Genomic DNA, 20,363 nt, shown 5'->3' with positions numbered 1-20,363 from the left:
TTCATAACTGTGATTTTTGCATTTGAGACAAAACAGTTTCCAAGGGTATTTTAGGAGTGAATAGTTCATGATATGATTCCCCCGCTAATATATTTTCTCAAAGAAGCCTCAACATTTCAGCTGTTTTCATCTTCTCTGTGGCAAAGATACTAGGTTATCTCTAGGCAAGAAAAAATGGTTAATACACTGGAGTATAGCCAATGGAAAGATTTTAGAACAATATGCAAACACTCTTGTCATAACGCTGACTTAGTTAAGCAATCCTTATGATGACCATTGGAAAGATGAGAATATCAGCTAACCCAAACCAACTTTTGTCTTCTTTCATAGGAATCCTTTATCATTTCCTTATGTCTTAGAGCTCCAAATATGGATTTCTGAAATGCTGTTGGGAAGATCTCATATGAGGAAGTTCCAGTAGAACTGGGTTGAGACTTACTGATGAGGCAGTTCTTTAAAGACGGTATCTGAATAGCTTAGAGGGAATATAGGTACTAATTTGCAATGACCTAAAGTGAGATTTCCAATCCTTTCTGCTTTTAGCTGTCACCTGGAGATGTGAAAAATGTGCATCTCCAGGTCCCATTCCCAGAGTTTCCAAATCAGTGGGTCAGTGTATCTATGTTTGCTTCCAGATTATTCTGGGTACTGTCAGGACTGGGAAACTCTGGTCCCAGTTGTCAGTTTGTAACTATATCCACAAAGAAATTATTCTGAATTATTGGCTCTGTAGGGGCTGCTGAACTGGGCATGCAAAGAAAAACTTCTTGCTTTAATCTATAGATCCCCCTAAACCTCCTGTTTTTCGTAGGGCTCCTTTGACCCCTCCTGGTCTGATACACTTGTGGGTCAGTACTAAGCACTCAGCTGGAGCAACTATGTCCTGGCCCCGGGTAGATGTCAGAAACACCTGTGGGAGCTACTTGAAACCAGGTTTTTTCCAGACTTCTTGAATCACAGTCTTAGGGAGGGGTCCAGATACTCATTCTTCTATAAGCCTCATAGTTGATTTTGAAAAGCAGCTAATTTAAAAATCTCTGAATTATACTAATGGGGAGGAATATTGATTGACTGGCATTGGATACTAATTGAAGCTGAAGGGCTTACAGAGGAATCACATTAATTTGATTAAGATGATTAGAACTATTCATTTCACTCTTCTATGATTGAGGCTCTGGGTTTGATCAACAGATAGTTGGTAATGGTTGTATGATTATTACCAGAGTGGCAGAACTCTTTACCATTTTAAGTATATAAAAAGCTTTCAGAGGCCGGGCGCGGTGGCTCACGCCTGTAATCCCAGCACTTTGGGAGGCCGAGGCGGGTGGATCACGAGGCCAAGAGATCAAGACCATCCTGGTCAACACGGTGAAACCCCGTCTCTACTAAAAATACAAAAAATCAGCTGGGCATGGTGGCGCCTGCCTGTAATCCCAGCTACTCAGGAGGCTGAGGCGGCAAAATTGCCTGAACCCAGGAGGCGGAGGCTGCGGTGAGCCGAGATCGCGCCATTGCACTCCAGCCTGGGTAACAAGAGCGAAATTCCCCCTCAAAAAAAAAAAAAAAAAAAAGCTTTCAGATACAGCTTAAGGTGAATCTTTAAGGCAAATATTTCCTTAGAACCTGAATAGGGAGTGGAGTTGGGGGGGCACCATTCCAGGTGAAAAGGACAAAATGAATGAAGTGATTAAGATGGGAACTAGAATTCCGTGCTAGTAAGACAATGTGTTAATGGACATATTGTCACTTCCTTATGTCTTAGAGCTCCAAATATGGATTTCTGGGAAGAAATGTTCTTGCGAAGAACTCATATGAGGAAGCTCTAGTGGAATTGGGTTGAGACTTATGGAGCAGGCAGTTCTTTTAAGGCAAGATCTGAGTAGCTTAAAGGGGATATTGATATTAGTTGACCAAAAAAGAGATTTCTAAACCCAGAAGACAATATGGTGGGAAATAATGGAATATAAAATTGTACAAAGTGGACTGATGTCTTGAAGGTGGCTTGAAGTTGCAAGAAATCAGGAACCATTACAGCATTTTGTTGTGTCAATTTACAGGTGTAAAGTGAAGACATTTTCTCTTGGTAGGGTAGGCAGAAGTTCAGAGGCAGGGCCATGGCAGTAATGCAGAGTAAGGAGATGAAACTTGGTCTAGCACAGTGCTGGGGGATTGGAACAGGATAGAGTTGGCAAACATGTATGGAAGTCGTCTAGGTAAGAATTATTTTATTTGCAGATTATAAATTTTCTGCTTAAGAAAAAATTACTTTCATGCAGAAGAGGGCATAAAATATCTGCAGCTGCATAATAACTTCTTTGGTCAAAGTGGCTTCTTGTTTAAATGGTCAGCAAAAACATTCAGAATTAGCATTATTAATATATTTGGTTATGTTCATGGTTGAAACAATATGAGGGCAGAGTCAGTTTAGTTTGTTGTTTGTGTAGCAAGCAGACAGACATTCAGGTATTTGGGTGTTGTGAATAAGCAGGTAAGACAAATCAGTATAATTAACTGTAAAGCTGTCTAAATAGTCTTTTCATCCCAGTATGTGTAACATTTGCAGTTTTAAAACAGTGACATTAAAAGACAAATATTTTGAAATTTTCCTGGTTTCCTCCAATCATGCCCTTAATATCTTTCAACATCCATTTCAAAAACTGCTTTGTGGGCAAATATTTCCTTAGATGCTCCTTTAATGCTTTATCTTCCATCTGATGGCTCCAATTGTTCCTCCTCTCCCTTCTCTCATTCCCAGAATCTTGATGCCAAAGCACTCAAGTCAGCAGAGGTCTTTGGTCCAAGGCAGCAGATGGCCTCTGTAAAAATCAGAAGACTCTCTCTGCTGCCAGAGCAATGTAAGGGAGACTCAGACGAGCTGAGGTGGACTCCTGGAATCTGGGGATCTGGGGTGGGGCAGAATAGGGAGCAATGAGAGTCAGAAAAGACGTGGAGGGATCTGCTTTAAGATGGGATATATCAGGCCCCAAGGGTGTAAAACAACTTAAAAGTAGGAAAGCAACTAACTCAAAGGGATCTTTTTTCTGTTTAGTTCTATAACATTCACCAGCAGGCACTGGTAAAATAGCACTGAACAGAGCTGGACACAGCCTTTGCTCTTACAGAGCCATGCCTCAAAATAAGCTCCGTTTATGAGGAAAAATATGGGGATTATACAATATATACCAACTCTTTATGCTCTTTGACCCTATGCCAGTTTTATGGGAATAACTTGAGCCTTGCCACAAAACACAGCTTTCACATTTCAGTAGACTCAGTATTGTGTTTCTTCATGTCCGTAAACAAAAAAATGAAATTGAAAGGTGGACAGATCTGAACATCACAGATTTGGGATGCTGTGCTGGCTCTTATGGCTGAAGTAAAGAGCTATATGATGGCTTAATTTTTTTTTTTAACAGTCTAGGGACTTTTTCTCAGAAGACCAGTTCAATTTCTCTTGTACTTTTTGGTTTTCTTAGGAAATTCCCAGAGATTGCGATGTTATTAAGCTCATGATAATTTTCCTTTAGAAATTTTATTTTATCCTTTAATATTTTACTGTATCAATATATCACAGTTTTTAAAAACTCATTCTGTTGACAGATATTTAGATTATCTCCAGTTTTATGTTCTGACAGATATAATCTCAAGAATTTCTTAATCGTTATCTAATCAAAAGTTAAAGAATGGCCTCAATTATTACTATGAACAAGAGCAGGAGAAATATAACTTGTTCATCATGCTGTCAAATACAGTTAATGCCAATATAAATTTCCTTAATGAACAATAAACACTTCTATTCAGTTACAAAAATTCTTTGATTAAGTGGCAGCTGGAGATTGGACTTTGGGCTAATACTTAGGTTAATTGCATCTCATGTTAATATGTCTTAGTGGGTGCAATTAAATGGAATTATAACTTGTCCATGTTATAATTCCTTTTGCCTTTCTAATTCATTTGTGAACTCCTATAACTTAACTCCTCTTTCGATTTTAGGTGTCTGCCCCTTCACAGGGGACAGAAGTTTAGGAGACTCTCTTTTATAGTTTAGGTTACTTTGACAGAGAAATACTAGACATCAGCTTAATTTCAGCATCATAATCCCTTTTATTTTTTTGGAGATAGAGGTTTGGTCTTGTTGCTCAGGCTGGAGTGCAATGGCACAATCTTGGCTCCCTGCAATTTCCATCTCTGTGTTCAAGTGATTCTCCTGCCTCAGCCTCCCGAGCAACTGGGATTACAGGTGCCTGCCACCACACCCAGCTAATTTTTGTATTTTTAGTAGAAACAAACTTTCACCATGTTGGCCACGCTGGTCTCAAACTCCTGGCCTCAGGTGATCCACCCATGTTGGCCTCCCAAAGTGCTGGGATTATAAGCATGAACCACCGCACCCAGCCATCATCGCTTTTTGAAGGCAAAACCACTGTGTATGTCAATAGGTTGCTGGAAGATTCATTCCCGTGGTGGTCCTTCTAACACCATACCTTGGCCACACCCTCAACTGGAATTCAAACTTGAGGCTAGAAGGAAGATGCTCTTCACTAGCCTTTAAAGACTTCTAATCTAAAATTATAGCAGTCATCCCTTAAATATGAATAATAATCAAGCTCAATAAATACTTTGATATTTTTGAAAAAAAATCAGAATTTACAGCATTAAAAATTCTCTGAAGTATAAGCATATCCAAAAACAATATCATATATTCTGTCCTTTTCTTGCTAGATGGAATGTTTAAAAGCTGGATAACACTGCATTCAAATGTTAACTCATGTTTTGGGTTCAGTTTCATAGCTCAGCATCTGAGTTCACTGGAGGTATAGTTTGTTTATTTTTAAAGATATATAGTCCCTAGTTTGAAAGATAACTTGAGAGATTGATTCTTGACACAGTTAAATTCTCTTTCTCCTGGGCAGTGTTTTTTAACATCAGATATTGGTCTTAAAAAAAAAAAATCCAGTGCCAGAAACTCCCAGCAGATGTCATTGTAAGGCAGATTTGTCTAGCAAGGCTTTTCTAGAATAGTGAATAGAATTGTTGCATATAATAGTGATATGTGTTTTGGGTACTGGATTTAATTCATTCTAGTCTCATCAAGGTGGGATTTGTTATAAAGAGGTAAAGAGATTCCTGGGATTCTTGCCTGTCCTTTTATAATGTGAGAACACTGCTTTCCTTCAGTGTAAGTTAGAGAACAGAGAACAACAACCTTTCACCCAATCATTTCCTGGACTACTTTACCTGGGGCTACCAGCTTAGCACAAGGCATGGATGTGTTCTGCATGGAGCAAAGGAGCCGTGGGGAGGAGACAGTTGCTTAGATATATAGTATAGTAAGAGAGGGAGTTGAAATTTCGAATGTGGGAGCTTCACTAATTCTAGACTCCACAGTCTTAGTCCTGAAGGGAAAATCCAAATAGACATGCAAATATGTGACCCACTAGAGCACATGCCTGGTCCTTATCTAAAACAAAAAGGTGAGTTATGTTGAAACTGCCTAACTGATTTCATGGATGTCAAATTCAAGTGGAAAAAAGTTTTTTTTTTCAGGGAAGATCATGACACATTGGCTTATTTACTATAAATGTAAATGAAAGTCAATCTAAATTCTCCTTGTTTCTCTCTCTCTCTGTGTGTGTGCATATATATATATATATATATATGTGTATGTGTGTATATATATATATGTATATATAGTGATACATGTTGGTTACCTATGAAGATCTCATTCTGTTACTCTTTAATATTGTAAGAGCTCATTTGTCACTTACCATTTTTACATTGCTTGATTAGACTTTTTAAAACTAAACTCCTTTGACAAAGCCCCCTCTAAAAAGCCAGAACTGTACCTTGTATGGTATAATATTAACTGAAATGCAGATTGCTTAGAAAACGTTAATATAATGTGTTTAGAAGTCAACTACTTTTATAAAACCACAGGCATCAGGTAAAAGGAGCAAACTACATCAAAGATGGAAGGGAGAAAGTATGAGGAAATAATAAAAGATAATGGACGTAGATATAGATTTGGATATTCCAACTGAGTATCTCCACTTCACTGACTTAACAGATGAACCAATTTTTTTTTCTTAAAAATATACAATCTGATGTCTATATCATCCTAAGAGTAAGCTATCAGGATCCTCACAGTTTCACTCCCCCAGTAGACTTGTGTGCCCACCAAGGGCCAGATGTGTTTGTCCCAGTCCTGTTTATGCCACCTACACTTGCCACTGAATTAAAGTGGGTAATTGCAATATTATGTAAACCAGTGAACTATGGCTGCAAAATAAAAGGGGATTTTTATTTCTTGAAAAACTAATTATGTAGAATGCTCAGAAAGACTTGATGAAGAGAAATTACTAGACTTGCTATTAAATTTGGATGTGGTTGAAACAAATATAAGAGGTTGGAGGGAAAACTGAAAATCTTGAAGGCATATATTCTAAAATTTCTTCAAAATTATCTGTGGGTTCTTGCTCTACTTAAGGGGGAGCAGGGATTTGGAGAGAATACATGGTGAATGTGGCTTGTTCAGGAAAGATGATGTGGATTTCTAATCGGATAATGTGTCTCCTTAAAAAAAGGAGACCCTCTACATTAAAATATTGGTAAATACATGTTTATTTTCAGGTTTTAAATTACAATATTTGATTTAAAATATCCTCTACTTTCTTCAGCTTTTTCAACTAACTGACCAACTATTGACAATTGGTCTTACCAGATGAGTTTCCGCTCTGATTTTAAAAACATTTTTTAACTCTAGGCTATGGGTATTAGTTTGTTTTCATGCTGCTGGTGAAGATATGCCCAAGACTGGGAAATTTACAAAAGAGATTTAATGGACTTACAGTTTCATGTGGCCAGAGAGACCTCACAATCATGGTGGAAGGTGAAAGGCACATCTCACATAGCGGTAGATAAGAGAAAAGAGCTTGTGTAGGGAGACTCCCGTTGTAAAACCATCAGATGTCTTGAGACTTATTCACTGTCACCAGAACAGCACAGGAAAGACCTGCCCCCATGATTCAGTTACCTCCTGCTGGGTCCTTCCCACAACATGTGAGAATTCAAGATGAGATTTGGGTGAGGATATAGCTAAACCATAACATTCTGCCTCGGCCCCTTCCAAATCTCAAGTGCTCACATTTCAAAACCAGTAAGGCCTTCCCAATAGTCCCCCCAAAGTCTTAACTCATTTCGGCACTATTTCAAAAGGCCACAGGCCAAAGTCTCATTCAAGACAAGGGAAGTCACTTCCACCTATGAGCCTGTAAAATCAAAAGCAATTTAGTTACTTCCTAGATACAATGGGGGTACAGGCATTGGGTAGATACAGCTGTTCCAAAGCTCCAAAATGATTTTGTTTGACTCCATGTCTCATGTCAAGGTCACGCTGATGCAAGAGGTGGGCTCCCATGGCCTTGGGCATTTCTGTCCCTGTGGCTTTGCAGGGTATACACTCCCTCCTGGCTGCTTTCATAGGCTTGCGTTGAGTGTCTGTGGCTTTTTCAGGTGCACAGTGCAAGCTGTCAGGGGATCTACTCTTCTGGAGTCTGGAGGATGATGACCCTCTTCTCACAGCTCCACTAGATAGTGTGCCAGTGGGGACTCTGTGTGAGATCTCTGACCCCACATGTCCCTTCTGCACTGCCCTAATAGAAGTTCTCTATGAGGTCCCCACCCATGTAGCAAACTTCTGCCTGGGCATTAAGGCATTTCCATATACCCTCTGAAATCTAGGCAGAGGTTAGGTTCCTAAACTCCAATTCTTGACTTCTGTACACTCGTAGGCTCAACACCAGGTGGAAGCTGCTCAGACTTGGGGCTTGCGCCCTCTAAGGCCATGGCCAAGGTTGGCATTGTCCCCTTTCAGCCATGGCTGGAGCAGCTGGGACACAGGGCACCAAGTCCCTAGGCTGAACACAGCATGGGGACCCTGGGCCTGGCCCAGAAAACCATTTTTTCCTCCTAAACCTTTAGGTGTGTGATGGGAGGGGTTGCAGCAAAGGTCTATGACATGACCTGGAGACATTTTCCCTACGGTCTTGGTGATTAACATTTAGCTTCTTGTTACTTTCGCAAATTTCTGCAGCCAGCTTGAATTTCTCCTCAGAACATGGGATTTTCTTTTCTATTGCATTATCAGGCTGCAAATTTCCCAAACTTTTATGCTCTGTTTCCCTTTTAAAACTGAATCCCTTTAACAGTACCCATGTTACCTCTTGAATGCTTTGATGCTTAGAAATTTCTTCTGTCAGATACCTAAATCATCTCTATCAAGTTCAAAGTTCCACAGATCTCCACAGCAGGGGTAAAATGCCACCAGTCTCTTTGCTAAAACATAGCAAGAGCCACCTTTGCTCCTGTTCCCAATAAGCTCCTCATCTCCATCTGAGACCACCTCAGCCTGGATGTCATTGTCCATATCATTATCAGCATTTTGGCTAAAGCCTTTAAACAAGTCTCCAGGGCGTTCCAAACTTTTCTCACATTTTTCTGTCTTCTTCTGAGTCCTCCAAACTGTTCCAACCTCTCCGTCACTCAGTTCCAAAGTTGTTTCCACATTTTTGGGTATCTTTTCAGCAGCACCCCACTCTTCTGGTACCAATTTACTGTATTAGTCCATTTTCATGCCCCTGATAAAGACATACTTGAGACTGGGCAATTTACAAAAGAAAGACTTTTAATGGACTTATGGTTCCACATGGCTGGGAAGGCCTCATAGTTATGGTGGAAGGTGAAAGGCACATCTCACATGGTGAAGGGAGCTTGTGCAGGGAGACTCCCATTTTTAAAACCATCAGATCTCATGAGACTTATTGACTACCACAAGAACAGCATGGGAAAGACCTGCTCTGTGATTCAATTACCTCCCACCAGATCCCAGCCACAATACATGGGAATTTAAGATGAGATTTGGTTGGGGACATGGCCAAACCATAACATTATGATTTCAGAAGATAGTCACTGCAGAGTTTATGCTATACCACAAGGAACACCCTTTAGATGAGCTCAGTGATTTTCTAGGTATATGTTTTGCTCTTTTTAAAAAAAAATGATTTTATAAACAGGTTAAGTAAATACTTTAAACTGGTGAACTACTTCTTGGCTTAGAATGATTTTATGCCAGATGATGTCAAGCTTAATTTTGATATGAAATGTGATTATAAAGCAACTTTAATAATTTTATAAATAATAATTTTTTTCATACACAGCCCTTGCTGACATGTTGAGGTTCTTGACAGGCTGACTTTGGAGCAGAGGCTGGGAAAACTGACCCAGACAAAGGGAGATGAACCTTGTGGCAAGCCCCAGTCAGTTTGGTCCATGGTGAAGAACATTCTAGTTTGAAATGCAAGAGAGTGGCACATAGAGTGTTCTCTACCAGAAGTGGCTCTACTTTTTCAGGCCACATTATACAGCACTTAATTTAATCCAGCTTCCCAAATCATAGCGAATATGAAAAAAATGGGTACATCCTATGTATAACTCTGACCTTACTAGGTATACTTCTAAATTCACATAGTAGCAAAATAATGAGGATAGCAGGGATTGTTGTGATGACAAAAGAATTCTTTTGTTGGTTTGCATTCATCAGGTTTAACTCCAGAGTCGTTCATCTTTAAAACAGTTATAATGTTACAATGGCTGTAGGAAGAAGTATCTTTCACAGGGATAAACTTCCTTTTGAGATTTCAGGTGATGACAGGCAGAGATGGCAATGAGAATGAAGAAAAAAAAAGGTGGAAGGAGGAAGATGAAGAGAAGAAAAGCATACAGCTTGCTTAAAATCAGTTATTGGTATCTAGTTTATTTCATTTTTCTTTGGGCTCTATTGTGAAGATGTTTGCCTCATTAGTTTAATTAAATAGAATAACAAGCATTGATTATGTAAGGTCTAGATCTATACACACCTCTCCTAGGCATTTTAAATTAATATCAACCCCTCAAGCATTTGATCTTGTAAAGGAAAATCACATAATCTTCTCAAGAATGATACTTTGAAGAAATATTTACCAGAGTAAGAGTATTTTACATCCTGTGGTAAATGGAACAAGTGAAAAACTGGTTCCAATTGCCATTCATTCTTCAACAGAATTTAATTATAGTGGGTATATGTAATTCATATTTCAAAGAAGCCAACACTTGCTGAAAAGTATAAAAAATAACTCTCATGTAACTTAAGTACTTTTCCATTGCTAAATTTAAACATTTGGGGAGAATTCCCTGAGGGATTCTAGGTGCATTGAAATGGAATTGAACTTTAGCTTTACAGCCACATGCCAAGATTTGGGCTGTTCACTTTCTCTATCAGTGGGATATTGTTTTGGGGATGACATCTTATATAACCTTGGCAGAGAGCCCTTCATTTTCTGCTTCTGGGTAAGTGTCTCGAGCTGAATTATTTGTGTTCCTGAACTTTGTTTTATCCTAAAAATATAATAACCTTAGATATCCTGGAGTAGGAAAAAAGAGTGCTAGTTTAAAAAAAAACTTTCTTTTGATAGTTCTCTTGAGGTACTGGAAAAGGTGCTGGACTGGGTGTTAGATTTTGCTGCTTGTCCTAATTCTGCCCCTAGTGGGTGATCGTGGCTATGACATTTTAATTGGTGGCGTCTTTCTTCAAGGACAGAATTTTAACATTCAAAGGAGAAAGGCTTTAGTTGCATTTTCATTCTTAGGAATTGTCTCCAGAGTTTTTGAAGCTTGCTTTGGTGAAAAAAATTCAAATGAAATGACATCTAAATCCAATTTATATGTTACATTTTGGTTCCTCTGATTTTAAGTTGTGCATTCGTGCCCACTTTCTTGATGAAAAAAGTGGAGGTAAATTCCTGTCTAAATTTCTAGACGACAGTCATAGCTTAGGGCATAGAGCCTCAAATGGTCTGCATCTTAGTTCTGTTATTTCTTAATCTCTTCCTAAGAGATTCCCTGTTTAGGTTGGCTAGAGCTTTGCCATGTGATTTTAATGTTGTTGAAAAGATAGTACAGGCTCCACCCATGAGGCAGTGGCTGACCTGGCTGCGTTGCTTCCCCACGAAGCCTTATGTGTTTTGTTTATAATTTAAAAGACTGTATTTTAAGACAAAAAATAAGTAGTAAATTTTTAGGGCAAAATGTAATGAAGATGAATCCACATTTTGTGATTTTTTTTTTTTAAATTTGATCTTCAGAATGATAGGTACTTTGGTACCATCTTCCACAAATGCAAATCCTGCTGTATTCACTTAGAAACGGGGAAAAAAAGTTTGACTTCAGCAGCAGCAGGCACAATTGTAGCCATAAACACCACTAATTCATACAGACGCTTGTAGAGGCTGGGCTCACTGACTTTGTACTCTGCACACATCATCTTGTTTAATTCTCACAGGGTCCTCATGAGGCAGATCTGATTGTTATCCACATTTTACAGATAAGGAAACTGATGCATTGCAAGATTAACTAACTTATCCACAAACCACCAATATTTTTATGTTTTTTAATCTACGTTTTACCAAACAGTCTTAAATTCTATTTCTCTTGGCTACTGTCTCCCTATCACTTTTCTTTTGGTTGGGTGTTTGTCATTAGATGGCTCTAGCTAGAAAGTGAGATTAGGTACTTTCATTTTCTGATTTTCATGGAACTTTGTGCAAATAAAGACAGTTTAGAAATAGTATATCACAAGTTCTTCAAAATATACAATTTAATATGATCCCATACATGAATTTAAGCATCAGTAGTCATTTTATCATATGGACTAGGTTTAATAGAGTTTACTCTAAGAAAATCCTGTATGAGAAACTCTACTTTTACTCAAAACACAAATGATGAAGTGGTTATTAATTATTCATTATGTAAAACATCTTTTGCTTTAATATGATTAATAGTAGGGGCCTTTTAAATGTAATATTATCCAAACACATTTGCTGTTAGGTGAATGGATTTAGAATTACAGAATTTTGGTGGAAAAAGAGAAGGAAAGCAGATAGCTTGCTTACAAGGTGAAATCACTTATTAGAATCTAGCTTATTTAATTTTGCTTTCTTTTGGGCTCTAAAATAAAGAAAATGGAAAAAAGAAAATGCCTGTTTTGCCTGTTTAAAAAAAACACACTGGGTGGATATTGAGAGCAGGGAAGGTTGTGCATGTGTGCAGATGGGGTATGTGAAAGCTCTTTGTAATTTCCAGTCAATTTTGCTGTAAACTTCAGTTTAAAAAAATAAAGTTTATATTTACAAAAAGGGGGTCAGTTAGAATTTTAGCTTGTGATTCACTATATGATCTTGAACAAATTCTCTCTCTCTTAGTATTTATTCTGTCAAATGAAGTTAATAATAGATCCCATACCAATATTGAGAAGATTAACTAAATTTTGTATCCCTGTAGCTCCTGGCTCATTATGCATACAAAAAAAAATGCTGGTTCCTTTCCCTTTAAATTCCCTTATGTCATACTTGAGGGATGTGGTGAGTTTATAGCTGAATAGGACTGATTACAAGTATTCTGCTTACTTGTCTGATGCATTTTATGTAATCCCACACACTTATCAGAAATCCAGCTTGGTGTGCAGAGAGAGATGCCTGTCTGTGCAGGTGGTGACTTGTGCAATCTGTGAGGTGGGGGATGGTGAGGAGGCCCTGTAAGAAATGTAATAAGGAGCAATAGGCTGCTGTCTGTCAAAGAGCCTAACTGGGTTCTATAGTCTGGTGAGGAGATTTGAAGCCTACTGGTTCTGACAGGTGAAAAGCTGTGCACTTTAGTCATGGATGAGCCGCTTCCAGAAAAGGATAACTCACTCTATCTCCTGATGGCTTAATTGCTTAACTGCCAAATGGTTTCTTCTTGTCCCTTTTAACTTTATTATTTTGATTCTCCAAATCACAAGCACGTCTACTCTACAAAGCAGACATTTTTAACCTCAACATCAATAATGGCTTTAAGAATCTGATAAAAACTATGGACCTGCTCCTCAGGAAACACATACACAGATACATACAGCAACGATTGCAAAATGTTTGAATTAAATTTCAGGAAGCTAACCTCTGCTGTAAAAACCTTAGGCATCAAAAACGCTCAAACACATGTAGAGGAAGCAAAACTAACGTTGGAAGATAAGAGTAAAATATTGAGCAGTTGTTCCTCCGTATTAAACAACAAGAAATCCTAAAATAGGCCACCTCCAAGTATGTTTCCCTTTTCTTAAATCACAACAATATTATTGAGGCTTTAAGAACAATGGTTAGAAAATCAGTACTCACTGTAGCAAAAACATGGAGTACTTAAGGAGGGAAATCTTCGGAAGGGGTAAATGGATCAATAGCTGATGTGATACATTTGATAGCTGGAAGATTGTTTTGAGAGGTCATTTAAGAATAAGGAAAAAATTAGCAATAGTTACAGGGAAAAGTGAAAAAATAAAGTGGTACCTTTTAGAAAAATGAAACAATGTTATACATCTAGGAAATAATTATAGTTTATCAGTTGGTTTAGCAGTGACCATTTATTACCAGGACTGGTAATTGAAACAAAAATAATTTGGGTAGGGAGGAATGGTAATCTCTGATAATAAGAGTTGAATAGATTGTACTTAATATAGATAAATCAAAAAATAACATAAGCACAGTGTTTTCAAAATAGGAAGATAAATACTTGGAAAAATGCAGGGCATTAAAAGTATTTACATTGGGGATTGAAATTAGAAAGTCAGAGGTATTAGGCTGGAGACAGCAGTTCTCCTAAGTAACTTGAAAAAAAGTCTGAATCTTAAAAAAAATCAAAATTTTAAATAAAAATCCAGTTTCTGGGATTTCTGTAGTAATTGTAGAATCTGAAACTACTAGACCCAATTCTAAGAAGGCAAGCCTGCCTGGACCTGAGAATGAGCTGCCACCTTAAGAAGGGACTGTGTTCTCACTTCCCGCTTCCTCAGCCAGCCCCATTCTCTTGCTGTTCTCATGGTTCATTTTCCAACTCATCTCCCCATCCCCCTACTTTGTTGAGGTATAATTGATAAATAAGAATTTTGTATACTTAAGACGAACAACTTGATGTTTTGCTACATGTATACATTGTGAAATCACCACCATCAACCTAATGAACATAGCCATCACCACACATAGTTACAATTTTATTTTTCTTTGTAACCTTTGATCAACATCTCCCTATTTCCCCCTCCCACAGCCCCTGGCAGCCATCATTTTACTCTCTGCTTTTATAAATTCGGCTTTTTTATATTCCACATGTAAGATCATGTCGTATTCGTCTTTCTCTGTCTGACTTAGTGCACTTAGTATAATGTCTCCTCAAAGGAAGATACATGAATGGCCAAGAGGTATATGAAAGGGTGCTCAATGAGAAATGTCTTTTAAGGTTCTTTGCTCATTTTAGAATCAAGTTGTTTGGTTTTTAATTTTTTGGGGGGATAAGTTATGTGGGTCCTTAAATATTTTGGATATCAACAGCTTATCAGATAGATGCAAATATTTTCTCCCATTCCAGAAGTTGTCTTTACACTCTGTATCCTCTGCTCTGAAGAAGCTCTGTCATATCTCACTTTTCTACCTTTGTTGCCTGTCATTTCATTGTCATATCCCAAAAAAATTATTGCCCAGAGCAATTTCAAGTAGCTTTTTCTCTATTTTTTCTTCTAGTATTTTTAGGGTTTCAGATCTTACGTTTTTGTCTTTAGTCCACTTTGAGTTTATTTTCTTATATGGTATGAGATAAAGCTCCAATTTTATTCTTCTGCATGTGGATTTCCAGCCCTCCCTTTGATGAATCTTTTAATGCTACTGTTTGTTAAAAACATTTAAAGTTCAATAATCCAACTCAGTTTTACTCTGATTTCCGTTTCTTTTTAAGTTCAAGTATAATTTTATTTAATGATTCTACTAAAATCACATGTAGTGTGATCGTTCTCATATACCATCATATCAACCTCTCTCTAAAGCTGCTCAGAGGTGTCTGGGATTGTATTAATCAAAGATAGTATGAGCTAATCCAGAAAGAAAGATATGGGTGATTTATTGCTTTCTTTCTTTGTAATTTTCTATATAGCTTTATTTAAAAAAATTAAAAATTTTTTTAAAAAAACAATAAAATTGTAGCTTAAAAAGAATCTCATCTACTCACCAACTCATTTTGAAGCTCTTTTTATAAGTGAAATTAGATCTTGCTCTTTTTGTCATTCTATGTAATTTCATGTCAGTACTAGTTCCTTATCAACCTAAGTTTTAAGTTTTTATCCAGCTATATTTGCAAATAAACAAATATCGCTGAGGGCAGATATTTTGTCTTTTGTGTTTATAGCTCTACCCAGTGCCTAGATCAGTGTCTAGGTGCATAGTAGGGCCTCATAAAACATTTTTTGAAAGACTAAATGGATGAAGAACCCCGAGCACCTTTGACAGGAAGTTTTATGGTAGCAAATGCACATATTTGTGACTATCTGATTTTTGACAAAAGTGCCAAGAGCATACATTTGGGAAAAGACAGTCTCTTTCAATAAATCGTCCTGGGAAACTGGATATCTATATTCAGAAGAAGAAAGTAGACCCCTATCACTTAACATATACAAAAAGCAACTCAAAATGGATTATAGACTTAAACATAAGACCTAAACTATGAAAATACTACAAGAACACATGGTAAAAATGCCTCAGAACATTGGTCTGGGTAAAAATGTTTTTGATGAGACTTCAAAAGCACAGATAACAAAAGCAAAAATAGGTAAGTGACACTAGCAAACTACAAAGCTTCTACACAGCAAAGGAAATAACAGAGTGAAGAGACAACTTACAGAATGGGAGAAAATACTTGCAAACTACTCACTGATAAGGGATTAATAGCCTCTGTATTGATTAATATCCAGGCTATATAAGAAACTGAACAGCAAATAACCCCCCAAATAATCCAATTTAAAAATAGGCAAATGATCTGAATAGACGTTTTACAAAAGAAGACATACAAACGACCAACAGGTATATGAAAAAATGTTTAACATCACGAATCATCATAGAAATGCAAATCAAAGCCTCAGTGAGATAACATCTCCCCTCAGTTAAAATGGCTATAATAAATAAGATAAAAAGTAACACCCGCTGGCAAAGGTGCAGAGAAAGGAATTCATACACTGTTAGTGGGAGGGAAAATTTGTGTAGCCATTATAAAATGCAGTAAGGAGGCTCCTTAAAAAACTAAAAATAGAATTACCATATGATCTAGCAATCCCAGTACTGGGTATATATATAAAGAAAATAAGATCAATGTGTTGAAGTGATATGCACACTCTTATATTTATTGCAGCACTATATACAGTAGCAAAGATGTGGAATCTGCCTAAGTGTCCATCAGTGAATGAATGAATAAAGAAAATGTGGTATATACAAACAATGGAGTATTAGCCATGAAAAGAATAAAATCCTGTCATTTGTGGCAACATGGATGAACCTGGAGGACATTATGTTCAGTGAAATAAGCCAGCACAGAAAGATAAATATCACATGTTCTTTCAGATTTCGGAGCTAAAAAATTTGATCTCATAGTTGAGAGTAGAAGAGTAATTACCAGAGGCTGGGAAAGGTAAAGGGGAGGAGGAATAGGGAGAGGTTGATTAACAGGTACAAAATTAGATAGAATAAGTTCTAGTGTTATATAACACAATATAGTATTGTTCTATAACACATCATTATTATTTATTATATATTTCAAAACAGATGAGATAATTTTGAATGTTCTGAAGACAGATAAGTGTTTGAGGTGGTGGATGTGCTAATCCTGATTTTGTCATGATACTTTCTATACATACATCACCATATCACTTGTACCCCATAAATATGTTCAATTATTATGTGTCAGTTAAAAGTCTTCCAGTAGCAAAAAGTATGAGAAGTACATAAACGTTACTAAGAATTCGTCATGCCTTTTGAAAGAGCTCAAGATACCTGATAGCTTTTTTTTTTCTAAGAAAAGTTTTATTGGCTGGGCACGGTGGCTCATGACTGTAATCTCAACACTTTGGGAGACCAAGGTGGGCAGATTGTTTCAGCCCAGGAGTTCAAGACCAACCTGGACAACAAGCTGACAGCCTACCTCTACCAAAAATTAGCTGGGCATGGTGGTGCATGCCTGTAGACCTAGCTACTTGAGAAGTGGAGGTGGGAGGATAAATTGAACCCCAGAGGCTGAGGTTGCTATGAGCCAAGATTGTACCACTGTGCTCCAGCCTGGGCAACAGAGAGAGAACCGTCTTAAAAAAAAAAAAAAAAAAAAGGCAGAAAAGAAAAGTTTTATAAGGCAGATATTAGGGCTATGTTACCAAAAATTTTTGTTGCGTAACTGTTCTTGGTTGTTCCTCAATTCCAGTGCTGCTGACCAGTGTAAAATGGGTGTGGATCACATTTATTGCTTCTTCAGAGAAGCAGAACGGGAAAACAGTGACTCACACTGTAGTGATACATGGGAATGACAATGCAGATCAACAATGTCTGAACCATTGGTGAGCCTAATTGAGAACTACAAAGAGAGGCAGGGGAGTCCTGTGTGCCTCGGTACCCAGGGTTGGGCTGCCTAGGGCCGATTGATAGGGCAGTTCCCAGCAGTGCAGCTCTGACTTTGGAAGGACACTGCTCCTTGCCTCCTTTTATTCCCTAGGCTTTAGGCTTCAGGGATTCAATCAGTTTCCCTTTTCTCTAGTAAATCCAAGACTAGCTGTGGAGTTAGAACCACTCTCCTTCCTGTACACCCCATGGCATTCTTCCTGTTTCTTTGCTCCTCTAGAATTTCGGATGCAAGAAAATGTGCTAATTCAGAGTTTGCATCACAGGTTAGACAGACTTAAGTTTGAAACTTTTGTGAATTCATGGGTTTGGACACAGCACCTGATATCTTTAAAGCCTCTGTTGACCTATAATAGTACCTACCTATAGTATTATTGTGAGCTACTTAATAAAATATCCATGTAAAGCACTTGACAAATTGTCTAGCAAACAAGAAGCACACAGCAAAGGTTAGCTAGTACAACTGATATTGTTACAATGTTATTTGTTTATATATATGTCTCCTCTAGTAATGAACTTTTTTAGAACAGAGATATTTTAGTCATCTTTGTATCCCATTTGGTCACAATCTAACTTAAGTATGAAAGTTGCTCAGTAAATCTTTGACTAATAAATAACTGCATATATATGTATATATGTGCGCATATCCATGCCCTAGGAATGGACATTCCGTAGGCTAATTTCAGATTAAACTGAAGGGAAAAGACCAAGTGTTGGGGATAGCTGATCTCTTGTGGGTAGGAAGAGAGGTGCTGCAGGTGACTCCTTGCTGGAATCTCTGTTTCATGGTGTCAGCTCATCACCAGGGGCAGATTTTTCATAGTAGGGAACTTGGGTGATAACACTGACACAAACTGGACACTCAAGAAGGTATGGCTATTGATTATTTTGTTTTAGTGATATTGTATTTGAGTAGATGTGGTAAGATGCAAGTGATAATCATATCATATGGAGGGCCAGGCACGATGGCTCACATCTATAATTCTAGCACTTTGGGAGGCCAAGGTGGGTGGATCACCTGAGGTCAGGAGTTCGAGGCCAGCCTGGCCAACATGGTGAAACCCTGTCTCTACTCAAAATATAAAAAATAGCTGGGTGAGGTGGCATGCAACTGTACTCCCAACTACTCGGGAGGCCGAGACAGGAGAATCCCTTGAACTTGGGAGGCAGAGGTTGCAGTGAGCCGAGATCACACCACTGCACTCCAACCTGGGTGACAAGAGTGAAACTCCATATCAAAAAAAAGAAAAAAATCATGGACCTAGAGGGAAGGCTGCCACACTTACTGCTATGAGCAATAGCACAGGTAGAGGAGAGAGAATGTGAAGACATTTGAAAATGTTTGAAGTTATTCTTTCCGGATGTCTTTTCATTTCAAGTGTTCATGTCGTGTGGGTTAGTTGGTAAAAAGCATCAGATAGTCTAGTTAGGATGAAGCTCGTTTTGATAGCACAAATAAAATTGAGAAATTGAGACGACTTTAGCATCAAAATCTGAAATAGAATAGATCTTTTTCTCCATGCACAGGACAATGCCCACTGAAGCCCCATCAGAACTGTCCACCAGCCTTGTTTCTCATCAGCAGTTTGCAATAGAAGTCAGCTCCTGGGAATGCAACTGTTAGCCTTTATGAGCTCATTTTCATTCACATGCAGAAATCATATTTAGTTATTTGAGAATTAAGAACTGGACACATTGGAGCCCATCACATATTCAAAAAGATATGATAAAAGGAAAAGTAGGTATAAAATTAAAGATAGTTTAGCGATAAAAGATTTTGCAAAAAGTGGGTAACTAACATGGAGAGAAGAACACAGCAGAGGAAGAGAGATCAAAGATGCTGAAGGAAGCAATGAGGAAGTAAAATCCAAGAAACATGATGGAACAAGATGGAGAGATTGAGGGGTTAGTGTGGAAAGTGATACCATCTTTCTCTGAGCCTTGAGAGAAGGATGAAATGACACAAGGAGAGTTAAGGCTATTTGGCAATGAATAGGATATTTGAGAAATTAAGTCACATTAATGCTATACAATTGTGTATCAATAAGGTTACCACTTCATTAGTTGTTACCATATGCTACGCATTGCATTCACTTTAATGCTCATGCCAGTCTTCAGGATAAGTATGATTACCACCATTTTATGGAGGAAGAGAGTGAGGTTTAGGGGGTTCAAGTAATTTGCTCAAGGTTACACTGCAAGTAAGTAGGTAGCCTGTGCACACACATCTGCAGGACATCCCAACTTGCTTTTTTGTGGGTTATGAACATTTTTGAAAATCTGATCAGAGCAGACAGCTTTCTCCTCTGATAAAAACCCAAAGGCATGTACAGACCACATTTTACACACAGTTGCAGGAGATTGCCGTGAAACCCATCTGTATACCTCTGTGGATGTGTTGACACTAAATTAAGAGCAACGAATCAATTTTTCAACAAAATAGTCTTTAAATATGTGTTAGCCTTCCAAGTCATCACAATGCTATTCAAATAATACTTCTGTGGCTCAAAACATTTCTGGAGCTCCAACTTCAGAATGGCCTCAGAACCCACTTACTGGCTACAAAAGAAAATTAGTCCCAGTTATTTACTTCTGTGTCTTCCAAACAGTATTTACTGTCCTTCTTTGTCCATTATCCTTGTTTTCGAATGGCTTTTGGCTATTTTTAAAAATTTAAACCATTATCAAAGGAATCCATCATTAAATAAATCCAAAGAATGTGCAAGAGGCTCAGAAAGAAACCCTAAGAGGGCATTTGAGAAGGGATTATATTCGACGTTAAAGCTTGGGATAAGAAACTGTGTTCTCAAAAACAACCAT

The sequence above is a fragment of the Cebus imitator genome, unplaced genomic scaffold, assembly GCF_001604975.1.
Source record: "Cebus imitator isolate Cc_AM_T3 unplaced genomic scaffold, Cebus_imitator-1.0 Scaffold45, whole genome shotgun sequence".
Lineage (NCBI taxonomy): Eukaryota > Metazoa > Chordata > Mammalia > Primates > Cebidae > Cebus > Cebus imitator.
The sequence above is the reverse complement of the archived record's forward strand: the minus strand, read 5'-3'. Positions refer to the sequence as shown.